Below are 18258 nucleotides of genomic sequence, written 5' to 3' on the forward strand. Positions count from 1 at the left end.
AGTTTGAATGGAAAAAGGGATGGCGAAAGACTCTTCCTGGTTCAGACATCAATTTACATCCCTGTAAACCTGTTTAACATGATATAGCGAGTCTTGTCAAATAATACATATTTTAATTATTAAAATAAAACAACTAGCTGGAGCCGCAATAAACTCCCCTGAACCACACAGACTGCGGCCTGAAATTACCAGCTATTACCTTGCACTTCTCAGCACCAGTATTCACAGTACCCCTGCTCGGAGGCGATATGGCAGCCAGTACCACATGCTGCGCGACCTCAGCGTCGCGACCACAACCCGCTCGGCGAATCTCCCTCCCCGCCGAGTTAGCTGCGGGGGCAACAGGGGGGCGTTCAAGGCTCGGTTATCGTCCTTAAAAATCAGCCGGCGCAACTCTTTATGTCTCCAGGCAGAGGATTCTCGACGGACACAAGGACCGCAATGCCACCGAGCGCGCGGTACCGTATTTATGGCCCTGCCCGGCCGGAGGCTCGCAGCTGCTCGGCGTTTGTTAACCCAGCTCTCGGCATCTACCTTTTTTCCCTTTTTTTTTTTTTTTTTAAAAAAAAAAAAGAGAGGCGCCTCACAACTTTACACGAGGAGCCCGCTCGATGCTTGGCTGCGAGAAACGAACGTGAGGGGAAAAGGCGGGAGCGGGGTGTGGGGTGTCTTGACGATCCGCTAAGCCGGGCCGCGGCCGCCCCTCCGCCCGCAGGTGCGGGCCCTCAGGGCCGCGGCCGCTGTGGGCCGCCCGCCGCCGCCGGGCCGCAGCCTGCGCGCGCGCCCCCGGGGGGCGGAGCCGCGGGCGGGGCTCGGCGGCGCTGCGGCGAGCGGGACGGGCGGGCGCGGGGAGCGGCGGCGGCGGCCGGCGGGCGGGCAGAGGGCGAGGGAGGCGGCGGCGGTTCGTCTGCCTGCTGCTCTGTCCGGCGGCTGCGTTCGGGCAGAGCCGCCGCCGAAGCGAATGGGGAGGCGGGCGCTGAGGCGGCTGCCCTGCCGGGTTGGTCGGTAGCCGGGGCGGGGGGGTGGAGGGGGAGTGCGTGCAGCGGCGCGGCGGGCGAGCGATGCCCCCTCACTTTTCTGCTTGCGCTGCCCTTCCTCCTCCTCTTCCTGCTCCCGGCTTCGAAGCTTTTGTTTTCCCCCGCCGCCGCGACGGCAGGAAACTTCCCGGAGGGATGGGTTCGGGCCGGGCTTGTGCTGCGCTGGGCTCCGCAGGGCACCGGCCACGCCGTGAGGTGAGGCGAGGCGAGGCGGCGCGGCCGGCGCCGGGTCCGCCGGCGGCAGTTCCGCGGGGCTGGGCTGCGGCTGCCCCCGCTGCCAGCGGGGGCCGGGGTCGGGGCGGCAGGAGCGGGGTGGGGTGGAGTCGAAGCGGCGGCTGCGTGGGTTATGCCGGTTCCCACGGCGGGGGTCCGAGCCCGTGGGCTAGGCCGGTTCGGGGATCGGCGCCCCGAGGCGGTTGCGTGGGCCCGGGGCGGCCGTGCCGCCTCCTCGCCCCGGGAGCCGTTGGCGGGCAACGGTCGGCGGGGGGGGGGGGGGGGGGGGGGGGCGTCCTGTGGGCGTGCGGGGGGGGGGGGGGGGAGGAGCACAGCACGGCCGCCCGCCGGGCCGCGGGGTGGGTGCGTGTGTGGGTTTTCCTGCGTGGGGCGGCGGCGGTGGGTGGGTGGGTGGGGGTGTTGGGTCCCCGGGAGTTGGGGTCGTTGTTGGGGGCGGTCAGCCGGGGGTGGGGGCGCCGGTTCCCCCCGGAGGCGGGACGCCCCGGCGGGGGCTGGCGGCTTTCTGCCACCTGCTCTGCTCCCTTCAGGCTCTTGGTTGTGCGAAACTCTGGACCGGGGAGAACCTGCCGGTGTCTGGAACGGTGTTGTGCGTGTTGCTCCGGATGCGGGGAGTCGCTCCTGAGGGGGGGGAAAAAAAAAAAACAAACAAACAAACAAACCGAAAAAAACCTCCAAACAAACAACAAAACAAACGTGTCTTACTTAAGTAAATGGAAAACAATTGGTACTTTAAAAATGAACATGTAATTTTTATTCGGGTGTTGTACATGGTTTTCTTCATACGTGAATGCTTAAAAGTTAGATGATCCAGTGCAGGCTAATGTGTATATAGCAAAGCATATTATAAAGTTTTCCTTGTAAATCAGTAAGAACGCTTTTCCAAGAAGACGGTGGTTTTGCATGAGGATAGAGGTAATGCATCTTAAACGGTTAGAGCTGGCACATTAGATTCATGCCCAAGAGGATTGTTAAATAAAATTGTTTAGCCTTACTGAAAACATGAATGCTTAAACAGTGGCCAATGAGTTTTGCACAGTGCATTTTCTGTGGGACATCTTACACATCCTGACACTTGAGCAAAGGTGGCAGAGGCATGGGGTTATGAAAGGGACAGTTTTAAATTGACCATTTCTAGCCATCTGAAACTGTAAAGAGATTTCAGAGTATTGATAACGCAGAATAGCCGTATAATGTCAGTTGTCATGTATTTTTTTCCATTGTTTTTGCACAGTTACCTGTTGTGAAAATGTATTTGCCAATATTACGGTAGCTGTGTTTCTAGGATAATATAATAGAATTACTAATAATTATATTTTTAGTCTGCAGAAACAGATTTGGTAGTGAGTAGTAATTAGAAGAATAATAATTTTTAAATAACTTTAATTTGAAATATTTACTGCAAAATGATCAACCCTCAGAAACCCAGCTTCTTACGCTATTTTCATGACTCTTTTATTAGAGAATAGCCTTACTGTAAGAGCATAATTTAAATGTATGAAACTTTTTTTTTTATTAAAATGAGGAAATAAATGAGACTGTGGATATTAGTAGATGATATGCTGGGTTTGCCTGCTCAGAGGAGACAGGAAGAAGCTAAGACGAGCTCTACTCATTTCTGATTTTCTTCTTGTACACTACAATGTGTAGATAACTTTTAACTTTTGTAAGGTATTGCTGACCAGGCTGTGCTGGTATGCTTCATTGCATGTGCCCCTTTTCAAGTCTTCTGCCAGGTATGACAGCAGATAAAGCCGGGGGAGGCTATGATCACTTCTTTACCAGTTAATGAAATGTTACCAGGATCGTTCTCTGGTCCTAAAGCCAGCTGGCACGGATTAGCCCGGGCCAATGCTGCTAAACTCTCCTGGTTTCCAGAACAGGATAGCTGAATACAAGCTACTGGTTGGGACTGGCTCCTGGCCTATGTTAAATCCAAAATCATGCTCCAGAATTGCATGGGAGGGCTGTAGCTGGCCCCTGTTGGAAGCATGCTGTGCCAGTCTGTAGCAGTTCAGCGGTCTGCGTGACTGAGTGAGTTCCATTTTCTGGGAACAGTTCCTGGCATTGCTTGATTTACTAGTGTGGACACAGTCTATCAGTAACGCTGTAAGTAGCCTCTCTTAACTCTGTGCTCTATCATAGTGATCTAATTTCCCTGCATTGAGGATCTCTGGCACTATGAAATGCTGCTTTTCATAGTCAGCTGCTTAGAACTGTTAGGGCTGCTTTCTTCTCTGCTTGTGCAGGTGGGTGAAGAGGGAGTAGGTGAAGGCTTGGTGCCTCTCCCACTTGCCTGTAAGGGGGGGCTAAGCAGGATCAGGGAAAGGCTTACATGTCTTGTTCTCCTTGCCTGGGAATGTGCTCCCAGAGCAGTGCGTGTCCATAAGCAATCCTGATGACTGGATGTAAATGTGGCCATGGCCTGCATTCCCATGCCATTTTGCTGCTTTCCTAATTAATTTGCTACAGGTAGCAAGATGGGCAGGGGCAGGGCAAGCATTTTTTTTTTTTTTTTTTTTTTTAATGCTCTGAAGATTATTTAATTCTAGGTGCAGGGAGAGATTACTAGACTGTTAAAAATATTAGAGTAGATGTTAAAAATAATTGTGGACCCTCACCATGCTTGCTGTACTTTTTGTCACAGAAATTATGAACAAAGCCTCTGTACTTCATAAAGTTTCTGTAAGTATGTTTTAGTTCACATTTTTATAGTATCTTACTGGTTCAATAAGGAAATGGGGTGTGTGCATTGTATTTTATGCTGTGCTTGCTTTTTGAGTATCGATATGTGTAGTTCATCTCACATAATAGTCTCATCAATAAGTTTCAAAGCAATTCTAAAGGACGTCAGACTTAATTGTTACAAATGAGGAACGTGAGGCAAGAGGAAGTATAACTCTCTGTCTAAGGAATTCTAGTTGTAGGATGCAGAAGTAGAATCTCAGATCAAAAATTGAGCTGTGAGGTCTCACTGACTCTCACAGACATATAAAATACTTTAATAGAATGGTGTATTTTTTTCTATATATTTGCTGGCAGCCATTATTTCACTAACCTAGCTAGTAGCGCAGTTTGAACTCAAATAGGAAAACTCTTTAGTCACCTTAGTTCCAGTTGAAGTTAGCTCTTGGATACTTACCTAAACCTTACATGTGTGATGGGACTTGAAAAATACTTTGAAGTACTTTGCTGAACAGGCAGCTTGTCTCAGTGAAATTCCATTTGAATAAAACCTTGTAAAATACAAATCTTAACATCGAGATGGTTCAGCGTGTACTTTAGGAGAAAGGTGAGCTATCCTTTTTTTCTCCCTCTGTGTGAAAGCACTGATGCAGTAAGGTGTATTTGCACTTAGGCACATGTTAAAGTGTCTGAGGAGTCCCACTGGCACCTAGAGAATGGCACCTAGAGAAATCTCTTGCATAACTGTAACCTAATTTACCCCAATCTAGATGTATATTATCCACAAGTTGGGTTTAAAAAAGCATTGTTAAGACCACATAAGCATGGAAGCGTTTGGAAATTTAAAGCTTTGAAGTGGTGATGATGCGGCCTTTGGGAGCTGTTCTTTATACTATCTAGGATCTGTTTTTTTCAGAGCACTTAGCATCTCAAATTGGGCAACCGAAATTAGTGCTTGGTTACGACTTTTGCATCTCTTCCTGGATTTTCTCTTCCTTGGAGTTACTAAACCAAGGCTGAAATTGTTGATTAAATATGACACGGTGGCACACAATACTTGTGGAAAAGGCAGGGTTTTGAACAGTTGTTCATCTTGGTGAGCACTGGGCCTTGTAAAGGAAGCTGAATTCTGTGTGGATAAGTAGTATTTAGGCAGGTAGTTAAAGCCTATGTTGTAGTGTTTAATTAAAGTTCTATAGATGTTACTTTTCAAGTCTTCAGAGCTTGACTTGCAAACCTTAATAGTGTTTATTCTTTAACATAGTTTTTGGGTATGTAGTTTTCCCCTTGGGTTTTTAATTTTTTATTAATCCCTAAAGCAAGTGGAAGCAAAAGGAGGATTTTTTTTTCTGGGGTATCTTTGATCATTGTTCATGTCCTTAACAGAGTTAGAACCTCTAAATGCCAGTTCAGGCTGGAACTGCCTGGGCTATAGCAGTAGGTGGTGATCCATACCTGGCTTGACAACGGAGGGAAATAGCATGTTTTATACGTGGATTATGAAATGACTTATGATACCTTACAATTTTTATGTAGTGTAGTATAGCTGACTTAAGGATGGTGAAACTCTGGGGCTTAGGTTCCAGTCTGCTGTCCACGGGGCAGTGCTGTCTGGTGTTGTGTTCCCTGCACTATTTTACTGACCAATTTCTTCCGGGCCATCTTGCTGCCCAGCTGCTTGCTGTGGTTTTTTTGCCAGATCCTTCTCTTGGTTGATTTCATATATAGTTTCTAGTTGCTAGTCACTTTAGTTGGCCATTTAGAATGTTTTATCCTAAACTAGTTTGCAGCCCTCCAATTGCGTGGGTCAGGTCAGCTGCCCAAGCAGATCATGTCAAGAAAGCAAAAGGGAAACAGTCTTTCAGATGCATCACTCGGGTTTAACGGGCTGTGGTGAAGGAGTAATCACTGTTATAGCCCAAGTGAGCTGAGGCTGGAGCACAGAACTACAGAATAATTGCAATTGGAAGAGACTTCAGGAGGCCTCGTGGGCTGCCACTCTGCTCAGTGCTGAGCCAGATTGAAAGTTAGATGAGGTTGCTCAGGATCGTGCCCATTTGAGTTTTGAATATCCCCAAGGATGGAGATTCTGCAACCTCTGTAAGTAACCTGTCCCAGTGTTTGACCACTCTAACCATGAGATTTTTTTTTTGCTTTGTTTTTCCCCCCCTAAGGCCTGGTTGAAGTTACCCATACTGTAGCTTGTGTGTATTGTCCCTCATCATTTGCTGTGAATCTCCAAGAAGAACCTGGTTCTTGAGCTCGTTAAAAACAACAGATTTTTTTCAGATGCTTAATAACACACTTCTGTCAGGAGTATATAAAACTTGTGTTGAATGTGAAAAACAGACTTCTTCCAGCCAGTCTTGCAGACCCTATTCAATACCATGCTGATCGAAGCAGTTGAATTACTTTTTTTTGTCTGTCTGTCTGTCTTTCATGTGGGCAAAATAAAAATATTTTGCTAGCTGTACTTTTTGAAACAGATGAGATGTTTGACATTTCTCCTTTTTCTCCCACATGATCATGCATTGTATTTTCTAGCAGGTGCATGCCTAATTATGTGCAGTGAATGGGTGCTGGTGGTTTAGGAGGTAAATCTAAGTCTTCTATCCGAGCTTCTGAAAGGTCTTGTCCTGTGATTTATTTCAGCCTCATTAGGTGTATGGACCCCTGCATAGCAAAGTTAAGCCCACTGATAACAGGCTACCTTTCAGGGATCTGTTAGAAATAATCTGTGGAAGACCATGGTGACACTGAGGTAGCCTCAACTAGCCTTCCAGGCACAATCAGTGGAGAAAAAGAAGCTTGTCCAGAAGGTGGTTTATCGCACATATGGCTGAATTACTTGCTCAGTGCCTCTCTGCTTTGTATCATGAGAGGCTCAGTGGCTCTTCTAGCCGTGCTATCTAGCTTTTAGGACAGCTACGTTTAGGCAAGGTTAATTCTTTAGTGAACACCTTTGCAGCCTTTTATTTTCTTGTCATTATTCAATATATGGTCACATGCCTTATTTACAACCCATTCTGAATGCTTAATAATTAATGTGTGTTTTTTCTGTGCTGATGTTCATCCTTATAATATCTCAGTTCTTGAGGAACTTCAAATTATCTTCCTAAACTCACTATCTTGTGCAAGCTATTTTCTCATTTTAAAAATAGGAGAAGGGAAAAAAGTGATAGAAAGAAGTTCACAAACGAGGTATTCAGTTTGGGTTGCTTTGAGCACAAGGAGAAAACTTTGCAACAAAGCAGGAGAAAAAGTGTGTATTTTTAATGCAAATTGTGAAATAACAATTCAGTCTTTCCAAAGCTGTCTTACTCAGAACTTCAAAACCTGGCACCACTTAGAAGTGGTTATTGCTACAAGTTTCCTGCATCAGTAGTGTAATTCACAAAATTATCCCTTTCAAAGGATTATACAAGGTTCATTGTGTATAATGATAGAGAGTATGATATCTTGTGAAAAATAGACAACTTTTTTTTGTCAAAGGCTTGAAAAGTAATTTGAAAACACATGATATTTTATGTTGATTACTTTCTTATCTTCAGTAGGTAATACTCTAACAAGCCTTTTATTACTTGATCACTTTGATTTAGACTCTTCTGTCAGTTGTCACTTCTGAATTCTCTCTAAACCTTTTTCTGCAGTCTTACGTTATATTTGTGGATGTGTTTAGAAATACATGCACATACTGTATTAATGATATTTTGCTTCCTGTATCATTAACTGTATGTTTATATGCTTTTGCGCATATAAACTCTAAAGTGAAGATAATGATTTCAAATTGTATCCAAATTTCCTGCGCTCTGTTTTACTACCAAAATGATTTTAAGAAACAAAGTAAAAAATCTCCAAAACAGAATCCAAACTTCCCACATCTAGCCAAAGACATGCCTTGAAACATTGAAGGGAATATGTGTGTTGTGTGTGCACTTCCATTCTCTCAAAAATGCACACTGGGACCCCAGACCTTTGTACGCTTGTATTGAGTACTCTGGAAGAATTTGTGTGTGGCCTGGAGAGGAACTACCTGTTTATTTTTGGAGCAAAATCAACTGAGCAGCAGTGAGGCCTCCCACCTCTTGCCTTATTTCTGCTTTGAAGGGTTCATGAGTTGGTAGAGCTAGAAGTTAATTCCATCCTTCACACTACTGAATTCATTCAGCATGTCTGCTCAGGCTCCAAGTGTGTCATTTATGATAAGAATGTGACATTTGAAAGAGATTTGCAATATTTAATACTGACTCATACAGGCATGTTCAGAGTATTTATAACAGGGAGAGGTTGTAGTATGCCTTACTGGTATCGGGACGTCTGCATCTGCCATAAGAAATTTCCATTGCATTTATTATGAGGATAGAGATGGGGCTGAGTGCATTTTCTGGCTGAAGTTAAGAGTTTTCCTTCCCCATTCCCTTAATTTTGATAAGAAGGTGAGTTCTGACTGCCTTAATCTTTTCTGGAAATATCAAATCAAAGCATGAAATCTGAGGTAATAGCACTTCCGCTGTTAAGCTGCTAGATCCAAAGGAACTGGATTAAATGTGTGTTTTCAAGGCCACCACAAATGATAGACTTGAGAAGGCACCTCCATGGTACACTGGCAATAGAGTGATACACTTCAAGATATTCTCAGCAAGGCTGAAAATGTAATAGCCCCTGTATATTCTGTTTTCCCCACTGTTTCCAATGTCTATCTCTGTTCCTGGGTATGCAGCTATTTTAATAATTAATTTGATTCTTCATTTCTTGATGTTAGTATAAATGAATACGAATCCGGCATTGGCTCAGGGACTGACCAGTCACTTTACTGGTCTTCCAAGATTTTGCGTTTCTAAAATGGTGAGGAAGACGGCTTGATTCCGTTGTGGTGTTTCATGGGCTCCTGGCAAGCTCCAGAGCACACTGAGGATCCCAGGATCCTAACTCCAGGAAGGGGGGGGCTGGTGAATCACTCCTGGGGCAGGCTGGTGTCAGCCATTGACAGGGAAATTTCTGCAGTTTTCTGAAACTACAGGATTGTGGAATGTACCTATTAAGCATTATGCAGCTCTTCTGTAGAAGCATACATCTGAGTCAGTTGTTCAGGCCATACAGATGCATGCAGACAGATGTAGATTCATAGAGGTGTGGAGTTTATATATAGTACTGTTAAGAAACAAGATAATTAAAACAGATACTTGAAACGGTTTAGATGAATTTGTTTTCCAGAAAATGCATGTTCTGATTGCTGAGTAAACTTAAGTGATTACCTCAAAGATACGTTGAAATGGGGTAAGATCAGCCTCAGCCCTAGTAGGAAGAAAATGTGTGGTGGGGGGAAAACCAGATGCTAATAAAGAAACAGACTGCCTTAAGGTCTTCAGTTGGGGCTTCATATTGATGAACACTTAGTAAAGTTGTCAGACATTGCCAGAAGGCCTACCCAGTTCACTACTCAGCCAGTCTGGGGACTGCAACACCACTGTGCTAAGTATTTCCAAGATCTGTCGTCTACATTGTGAAAAAGATTATTTGAAAATGTTTTCCAAAATATATGTGATGTATCAGTTGATTAACAGCATTTGAGAACTTAATGTGGTCACTCGCCTAACATATACACAATTTAACATCTAAGAGATTTTAGACTTGTATTTGTGAATTTGACCCATTACTTCCCTCACCTGGGAGAAAAAACATGAACTGTCATTGCTTCTGTCTGATGCAGTCAGCCTGCTTCTTTCATGGAACCAACCAGCACCAAAGCATCTGAGTCAACAGTCAGGTGGGACTTGTTTGAGGGAAGCATCAGGTGCCTGGAGTAAGTGCTAGGGTATGAAGTACTTAGAGGGATGCTGGCCAGTGCATCGCAGTGAGCAACGCCGCTCGGTACCTTGACTCAGGAGACCCCTGATTTGTGAAAGCTCAAATCTCTCTTCAGTTGCAGTCAGCAGGTCAGGCAGTATGGGCTTGTATGCCACCATGGTACAGTAGAGTCAGGCAAAGCCGTGCAAGTTTTTCACTTAAAATGGCTCACTGCGTGGCAAAATCATTTTGTAGATGAAAAACTGGCTTGCTGTTGATGGGGCTTTGAGATGTAGGCAATGAGGAGGTTGTTCTGCTCTACATAACTGATTCATTTGCCTGTTAGATAAGAAGGGAATTTCATTTTGCTTGTTTGAAGTTGCCAAATTAATGTGAAATGGTGTATGGTGAAGATGCATTCTGCTATTTTAAGTTGTATCCGTTCATCCGGATGGTGGAAGGCCTGATGTTACCCAGTTTCATCTTAGCTTGGCAATGGCAGTGGGGAATTTGCTAGTTACCCTCCAGTCACTGAATTGGCTTTCCTGAATATTTCGAATTTGCAATTTTTATCCTCATAACAATGCTTAAGTGTTACTGCTAGGGACTGGATTTTTTTTAGTTTGTACAGATGATATTTACAGTTTTAGATGCAAAAACCTGAAGAATAAGTATTTTTAAGCCAAGTGGCTCTACTTTGTAATGCAATTAACTTTCATTGGGTTTTTCTGGCTGCCATTAATAGCATTGCATCCCATGTCTTTCAAATTACTTCTCTTAGAAAAGTCTTAAGAGAACAGATTAACCTTGTGCAGTTCTGAAGGTTCCTTCAGCTGGGCATGGTGGAACAGAGATGAGAGAAATGTTTCAATTTCTGAAACTCTTGGTGGAAGATGATGTACAAGATCTCTCCCTCTCAGAGCCAGGACTTAGGTCTTCAACAGCTTTACTTAGGACAGCAGTGTCAGGAAAGAGATGCTACTGTAACACCTAGAAGTTGAAAGCCTGTGTGCCATTCTCAGTATGTGAATCATTTATTCAAGCTACAGCAGGGAGAGTTTGCGCGCGCGCGCGTGTGTGTGTGTGTGTTAAGAACATTTTTGCCTTTCCAGGTTCATTTATATGCTCACTAATCATGATGACTGTATGCTGTTTAAAATATAAATGTTTTTGAGCCTATTTCCGGTGTACAGGAGGATATGGTTTGGGAATTTAGCTTTCTGCAGCCAGATGGATTATAGCGTTGCTAAGGAAACAGACTATAAATGAAGTGGCAGCTGAGTGTCCCTAGAACATGAGACTGCTTGAAGCTGGTATTTTAAACTCATTTAGGTGGGTAGATAAATTGATGATGCGATGAGAAGTTAATTTCCTGTATTTTACGGTTCGTTAATTTTCATTGCTTTGTTACTATTTACAAAAGGTACCGTAACTTCCCACTCAGACCACCTGGTGTGTGGGTCACTGAACAAAAATTTGCTGTTAAAATTAGAAAATGGATAAAAGCTGTACAGTAAACCAAATCCTAAAATAATCATTAAAAACTACTGCTCAGTGGATAGGTAACGGTGTAATGAAGACCTGGCAGCAGTATGGTCCTACTGAAAAACTGGGACTAGGAAGTAGGCTGAGAGCCACTACAGAGCTGGCAAAGTTAGAGATTTTGAACTTCATGTATAAGCTGTTTAACACCTATAGTATACCTATTTGATTTACATATATGAAGTTGCTTAGAGCAACTGAATTGAATTGTGGTTTTGATAGTTGCTCTGCCCAAGAAGAAACCTTGGCTCTTTTTTCTAAGGCTCTGGCTGAGAATGTATCAGGTTTCCAAATCAGGGCTATTGACTGATAGAGCAGGATTGATTTTTTTTTTTCCTTCTCATAGAGGAGGGCAGCCATAGCTGAACCATTCTAGCTAAGCATGTGGCTACAATGATAAAGATTTAAATAAGCTGAGGACGGACAGCAACCACTGCTGTTGGTAAGATGGACTGATGGGAGAAGGAGAAAGTCATGAAGAGTTCTGAATAGCTTGAAATACCTGCAGGCCTCAGACTAATAAAAGCATATAGGTAGAATGTGTGTTTTCCTCTCCACTTACAAAGGTCTCCAGTGTAAGAGGTAAAGTAACGTACTTATTTCACATTGCTTGCTTTACTTTAAGTGCCTTGTGTTTCTGCAGCTAAAGTCCCTTCTTTGCAGCTTGATGGGCTTGGAAACTGAAATACTAGAGAAAGTAATGGTATCAGTGTTCTCAGCATTACATGAGTTAAAGATAAGATATAAGATAAAAGAAATTACTAGACAATATGTTTAGAAATGCACCCACTTTCCAAAAAAGCTGGTGATAGCAAATAAATAGTGAAGGGCAACACAAAAACCTAACACAAGAGTCTGCTCTGCTGTTCTGAAGTTGTATCCCATGCATAAAGGGTTGTATATTCAAGCATACAGGCAAGTGGTTATAACTTTATTCAGACATAGTATTTATGGAGCATATCTACTCAAAATGAGACTGACGTGAACTGAATATGCATGAGTTTCACAGGCTATGTTTGCTTAAGAAAAGTAATAAAAGTGGGCTGGGAGGAGAACAGGCAATGGTTGAGTCTGCAGAGCTTCAGAAACTTGCCTTAGCTACTTCTGGAAAGGTCTTCGTATGACTGAAACTGGTAATAACTTGCCAAGCAAAGATAGTTTGTGAGTTAAATATGTAATGGAAGGCTGAGGAAGGATTTAAAGTATGTACAGGTGGTTGGTAGAATTGCCATTCTATGTTTTCTGAATTGAAATTAAACTGTTTTCAGTAAAACACATTCTGGAAAATGAGTCATTGTTCCATCAGTGTTAAACCTCTTCAACATGCAGTGTTTAAACTGTTATTTAGAGTACATTGGAGAGAACTGTTGTTGGTCTTTTCAGCCAGATAATCGACAGAGGTCATTGTGGAGATGGCATTAAGCACACTATAACTTTTCCCCCCATGTTCTTCATATGAGTGAATTTATTGCATTGATGTGAGTATGGTCAGTGTGCGTATGGATCAGAATATGCTGCTGACTTATCATTGGAAACAATAACCAGGAGCAGGCTACAGTCTGCCACAGCATGGAAGTATGACTTTTCCTCTGTAATTGCCCCTTTGCTGAAGGACTTTAGGATTGAGCCAGCTTGTTGTGGTGGCTCTCTTGTTTCCTGAAGGATGCCTTGCATCTGTCACATCTTCTGACAAACTGTGTGCTCGTCGTGTGGTGGAAGGAGCCGTAGGACCCACGAGAAAGCTGGCAACAAAGAGCACGCTGTGGATCAGATTAACTGTTGCTGCAAGGTGCCAATAGGAAAGGGATGGTAGGAAGAAGACAGGGAGCTGGATGAAAATGTTCTGAAGGATTAATTGTGGCTCTTGGACTGTTGGTTGAACCTGAATGAGAAATATTTTGAGGGAACTGAAGCAAATGTACAGTGCTGTAGCCAGGTGTGCTGGAACAAGTCTTGTTAAAGGGAATGTTTTTTTGTGTAAACAAAATAATGAAGTATAAACAAACAGTCTGGCTTTTATTGGAGAGATTTTGTAGAAATATGTTAAATTAAACAAGATTTTCAATGGAAAAAGTGATAATGGTTTAATAGGCAAAAAATGCTATAGAAGTTATTTTCAGCAGCTCTGTGAGTGTAAAGGAGCTGCCACCGGAAACTTGACTATTACATCCGGAGTAGGAAAGTGGTTTTGATAGAAATGAAGAGAAGATAATCAGATTAGATAAAAATACTTAAATATAAATCAATCCCAGAGAAAGGCAGAAAATGTATATTTTTATTGACAGTCATGATACCTTCTGTAGTATCCTGATACAGAATCCTTTAAAATGACCTGCAGATCTCTCCCAGTAGTTAAGATCTCTTTTTAATTCTTCTTCTTTTCTCCTGTCTTAGAAATACAGGTGAAGCATTACTTCTGATTTTGCATGTGTTCTTTTTGATGCCTTCCATTGAATAATGTTAATTTCAACATTAACAATATTTTAAGGTTTATAAAGAGATTTATAGAGAGCACAGAGGCAAGGGTTTAATTTTCCGATCTCTTATGGTAGAGGTCATCACACTTGTTTTCCTATAAATCTTGCCCGTAACTTTGAGTTGTTACTAACTTTTGTGTGTTTCAGTGTTTTCAGAAATTAATACAAGTGTCTTGGTCTGAATTCTTTAGCGGTTGCTGAACAGTTTCAATCAAATTAGAAAATATATGTTACATTTATTATTCTACTTAGAGTTATCCTGTATGCAAGATGATAAATTCCGTACAGTATACTCTCAGGATCAGTTTCATATTGAAATTGAGACCAAATAAATTTCTCTGTAACTGAAGAAACACTTTGATGTTATTTGCAAAATGAGTTAATTGAGCATTAACGGTTTAAATAAACACCTTTTGGTTAAGTGGGGAAATACGATCTTGAGCTGCCAAAGTGGAAGACAATGTGAATTAATGGGGGACTTCTTCCTGGTTAGGTAATACTTCTCTTTGTAGGTTTGCTTTTTCTGTTTGTTGTTGTTGTTTTGGTTTTTTGTTTTTGAGGTTTTTTTTGTGTTGTAGGGGTTTTTTTTGGGGGGGTGAGGTGGTGGTGGTTTTTGTTGCCTTTTTTTTTTTTTTTTTAAATTAATTATTTTTGTTTTAAAGAGTGTGAAAATCCCTCACTTTTATTACCGAAGGACTTTTTCCATGGAAACAAGCGTTTCCTAACTACAAGGTTTGTGAACTGGCAACTGCTGCAACTCTGTCCATGTGAGACATTTGATTTGGCCTACTGTTTGTTTAACAGTTCCCAAGTAGCACAAAACCACTGAGTAGTGCAAAATTCCTTCAATTAACCATTGATTTATTTGTAACAGGGAATTACAAGGTACTTAAAAAGATTGTCCATACAAAGGTTTTGAAGCCTTTGGTTGATGCACATATTTGTTTGCTTTGAGTTGTTATTAAAAAAAAAACCCAAGAGATCACTATTTCAATTTTTTCTAGTATTACATTAAAGCAAACGTATGCTTTAAAAATCACCAGATTGATTAAATTTACAAGCCAAAAATATTTAAATGAGTCATTTTTTAATCTGTTCGTGATGTGTGTTCCAAGCCCTGCCTGTCATGTCTGTAAGGGAATTGTTAGTGCCTGTATTGATAGGGTCTGAACGCCTGTAATATGTCATCTCACCCTGAGAGTTGTCCAAATGGGAACTCTCAATTTTAATCTCTAGTATGAATAGATTTCTAACTAGAATTGTATCTCAGAAACAGTTGCTATCTTGAAAGTGTTATTCCAGTTGGCTGTTAAGAGACAAAAATAATTCTGAAGCTATTAAAACAATTAGATGACATGGATAACTATTTAGTAGTAGTTAGTTTATTTAGCCTCTGTTTCTATGTTATGAAAAGTAGGTTACTATTGTAATGTAGCTGATTTTAATAGACTCATTTAGACTAACGGGTATATAGGGTAAATCTGGGGGAAAAAAAAAATCAAAGGAACACAATTGTTACTTTATGTTTGTTTTGGGCTGAATAGAGATGCTAATAAGTATTGTAAGTATACTCGCATGTGCGCATATGTTTAAGAAGAGATGTGTATAATATAAATATGCATATAAACTAAATCTGTGTTTACTTGTCAGCTTAATCTTACTCTTGCGGCCTTTAAGTATTCTTCAGAGCAGGATGCGGCAAGCAGCAGCATTTCTGTTGTTGGAATACAGTCATCTCATTTAACTTGCTACCTGCACCTCTTCCCTGTGAACCAAGTGCCAAGGAGTAAGATCCATAGCATCTGTATTACAGTAGCAAGACTCTTGGGCAGCAGCAGAATTTAGCTGTAGCATGAGCTGAATCCCTGTGGGAAAAGCAGAATTAGAGCTGATTGCTTTTCTCCAGGAGCTAAACCAAATCCCAGGAACCTATTGTGGGCAGCACCCTGTGTGAAAAGCGTACAAATTCGGTCATTCCAATCTCTTTTCCATGAGCATCCCTGCATCTTTTTATAAAAATCAAGTTTGTTTCAAGAAACAGGTATATTTTTGAGGGAGAGACAGCTTAAGAAATTCCATCAGTATAGAACGCTGTTGATGATGGGGTTACCATTTTTAGAAGAGGAATTTTGTAAGCCCTTGCATTTTGATAGAACATAGTGTGATAATGGCTGTTGTCGAAACTACTGACGAATGAGAAAATCCATCTTCCCCTGTTTTTAGCAGAAAGCGGTGCAGTAGTGTATGTTGGATGTACTGGGGCACTACAAAGGAGCTAAGAGTGATGTAATACAAGAAGCCTTTAGATCTTTACCTTATGGTGTATGAAGGTGAAACATCTTCACAGAACTCAATCTTCCATTCAGAGAATATACGGGAGAAGTTGCTCTAGTTGAAAAGCCAAAATAGCTTTAGGATGGTTCTGTTAAAGCTCTAACTTCAAGCAGGCTTTTTTACTTATTATCTTCTGATAGAATGACTTTTTGGTGAAGAAAGGGAGCTTTCAGTGTTTCAGTTTATTTTTGCCCATGGGTTTGACTTAAAATCCCAAGAAAGTGTTAAGTAAACTTGCTAAAAAATGGCCATGGACTAGGTGCAATTAGATGTAGAGAGCTGTCGGTAAAGTATGTAACAGAAGTTATGACTCATTTGAAAAGTAATGGTATACTGAAAACATCTCATAATATTTTTCAGACCTTCTCTAGTCTGTTGCTAAGTCTTTAACGTAATCTGAATGATTATGGGAAACATTTTTAAGTTTCACGGTGTTTAAGATCTCTGTGATTTTAGTTCCACTATTTCAGTTCATCGGAAATGACAGTGCCTGGTTTGGGGAATCGAAATAGACCTAGTAAAGATGCAAATTCTTCTAAGATCATCAGTAATTACAAGTTTTGCCCAGTTCTCGCTTATGGCACCACACTGTCTCGCATGTAAGTACCTCTTAGTATTTAGAAGCCAAATTTAGATCTTATGCCTTGTTCTGTGTACCCCAACGTCTCACAGCTTCAGGACAGAAATGGGAAGCTTTTCAGTTTGCTTGCCAGGGTCTGTTTTAGTCCAGGTCAGTCCTGCCTCAGGGCTTGGGAGCTGGGTTCAGGAATGAGTGAGTGAATGAGGAAGAGGTTGGGACTGCCCTTTGAGTAGCTCTGCCAGCTCTAAATGCTGATATCAAGGTTATAATTTCACAGGTAGAGGTCTTTGCAGGTACAGGAATCCTTGCATTCAAATTTCGCTGCAGGATCGTGAAGGGTTACAGAGCTTTTCCCCTCTGTTCTTACAAAAAAACCCTGACTAATCATTTGGGGGGGAGGAATGTGTTTGGAAACAGCATTAACCCCGTATTGCCAGCAGAAAACTGCCCAAAGCAATCTTACCCAGTTAAGAACAAACTCTGCAAAGTACTCGAATTTAGTAAAATTTTCCAGATTTATTTTGAAAAAGTGCTTTTATTTTTTCCCTTCTTGGAGTCATGAAGTGGAAGAACTTCCTTCTTTATGGTGATGATTTGGATTCTTTTCTAAATTGATTTTAAAGATACTTCAATGAGAGTTGGAAATACTTTCTATAATCATGTCAGTAGAGAGAAGAAATGGCTCTTATGTCAGAGAATGTGCTTGTCTCGTGGTAAGATCTGACAGGTTGACGCTGTATTTAATCTGTCCAAGTTCCTGGCAGAGTCTTCTGCCTGCTTGCAAATCTGTTCGCTTCTTTGACACTTCAGCAAGCCTAAGAGAGAAGATTAACAGTTTATAATACTTATCTCACTAAAGAGGGAATAAACCAAGTGGTGAAAGACTATAATAATCTAATGGCTACATTTTATCTCTTTTATACACAACTAAACCTGAGACTTGTATTTTTCCTTCCCACCTTGTCCTGTGCCATAAATGTAAAGATGGAATTTTTATGCTAATGGCAAACAATTTGTATTAATAGATTATCAGAAAAATCTTTGAGACACTGACTTCCATTGTGGCTAGATAATGGGTTGGTTCTGCGGAAGGCAGATTTCTCAGCAGGTGCCAGTCTAGCAAATCAGCCTTATGTTTTGGGTGTTTGAAGTCTGTTAAGTTGATCACAGATACAGAAAATCAGCACTTGAATGTTGTAGGAACCAGGAGATTATGAGTGGTCTTAAAGTACAGTTTGTTCTTACTGCTTCCCTTGTAGATGGTCATTGTAAACTCATTGGCTGGTTTGTTCTCCAACCCACGTGTACAGCATTTATTTAGAGACTTGTTCCTGAAGGATCCTGATATCTTTTGCTCCAGAATGGAGGTGACTTACAGATGTTGCAAAAGCTGTTTCTGGCAGAAATTAAAAGCCTTTTAAAAACTAGCATGTAAAAGTGTCTGTGTTCCACGTCTTTGTTCTTTTGAATTTTATATATAAACAATATTTATAAATAAATCGGGTCACTGGGATCTTTTGGTGTGACACAAACTCAACTTTAAAGGCTCACTGAAATTTTTTGGCTTCCTTCTGAGAGTGTATTG

The 18258-nt window shown here is 41.7% G+C and overlaps 1 protein-coding gene across 4 annotated transcripts in view; it reads left to right on the forward strand.

Annotated features, from left to right (window-relative positions):
* The first annotated feature begins 894 nt into the window (after positions 1 to 894).
* The window catches only part of GPR63 (G protein-coupled receptor 63), a 30756-nt gene continuing 13392 nt past the window's right edge, over positions 895 to 18258 (forward strand). For 2 of the 4 annotated variants that reach the window (XM_032989922.2, XM_032989926.2), the window contains exon 1: positions 895 to 1232. The gene's annotated coding sequence lies outside the window, so the exon portion shown is untranslated. Of the gene's footprint in view, positions 1233 to 3869; positions 3954 to 16563; positions 16693 to 18258 lie in introns of those variants that run through there. The other 2 variants (XM_032989923.2, XM_032989925.2) reach the window with 2 other exon arrangements.

This window comes from Tyto alba, unplaced genomic scaffold (genome assembly GCF_018691265.1).
Source record: "Tyto alba isolate M040663 unplaced genomic scaffold, T.alba_DEE_v4.0 Super-Scaffold_40, whole genome shotgun sequence".
NCBI classification, from domain to species: Eukaryota; Metazoa; Chordata; class Aves; order Strigiformes; family Tytonidae; genus Tyto; species Tyto alba.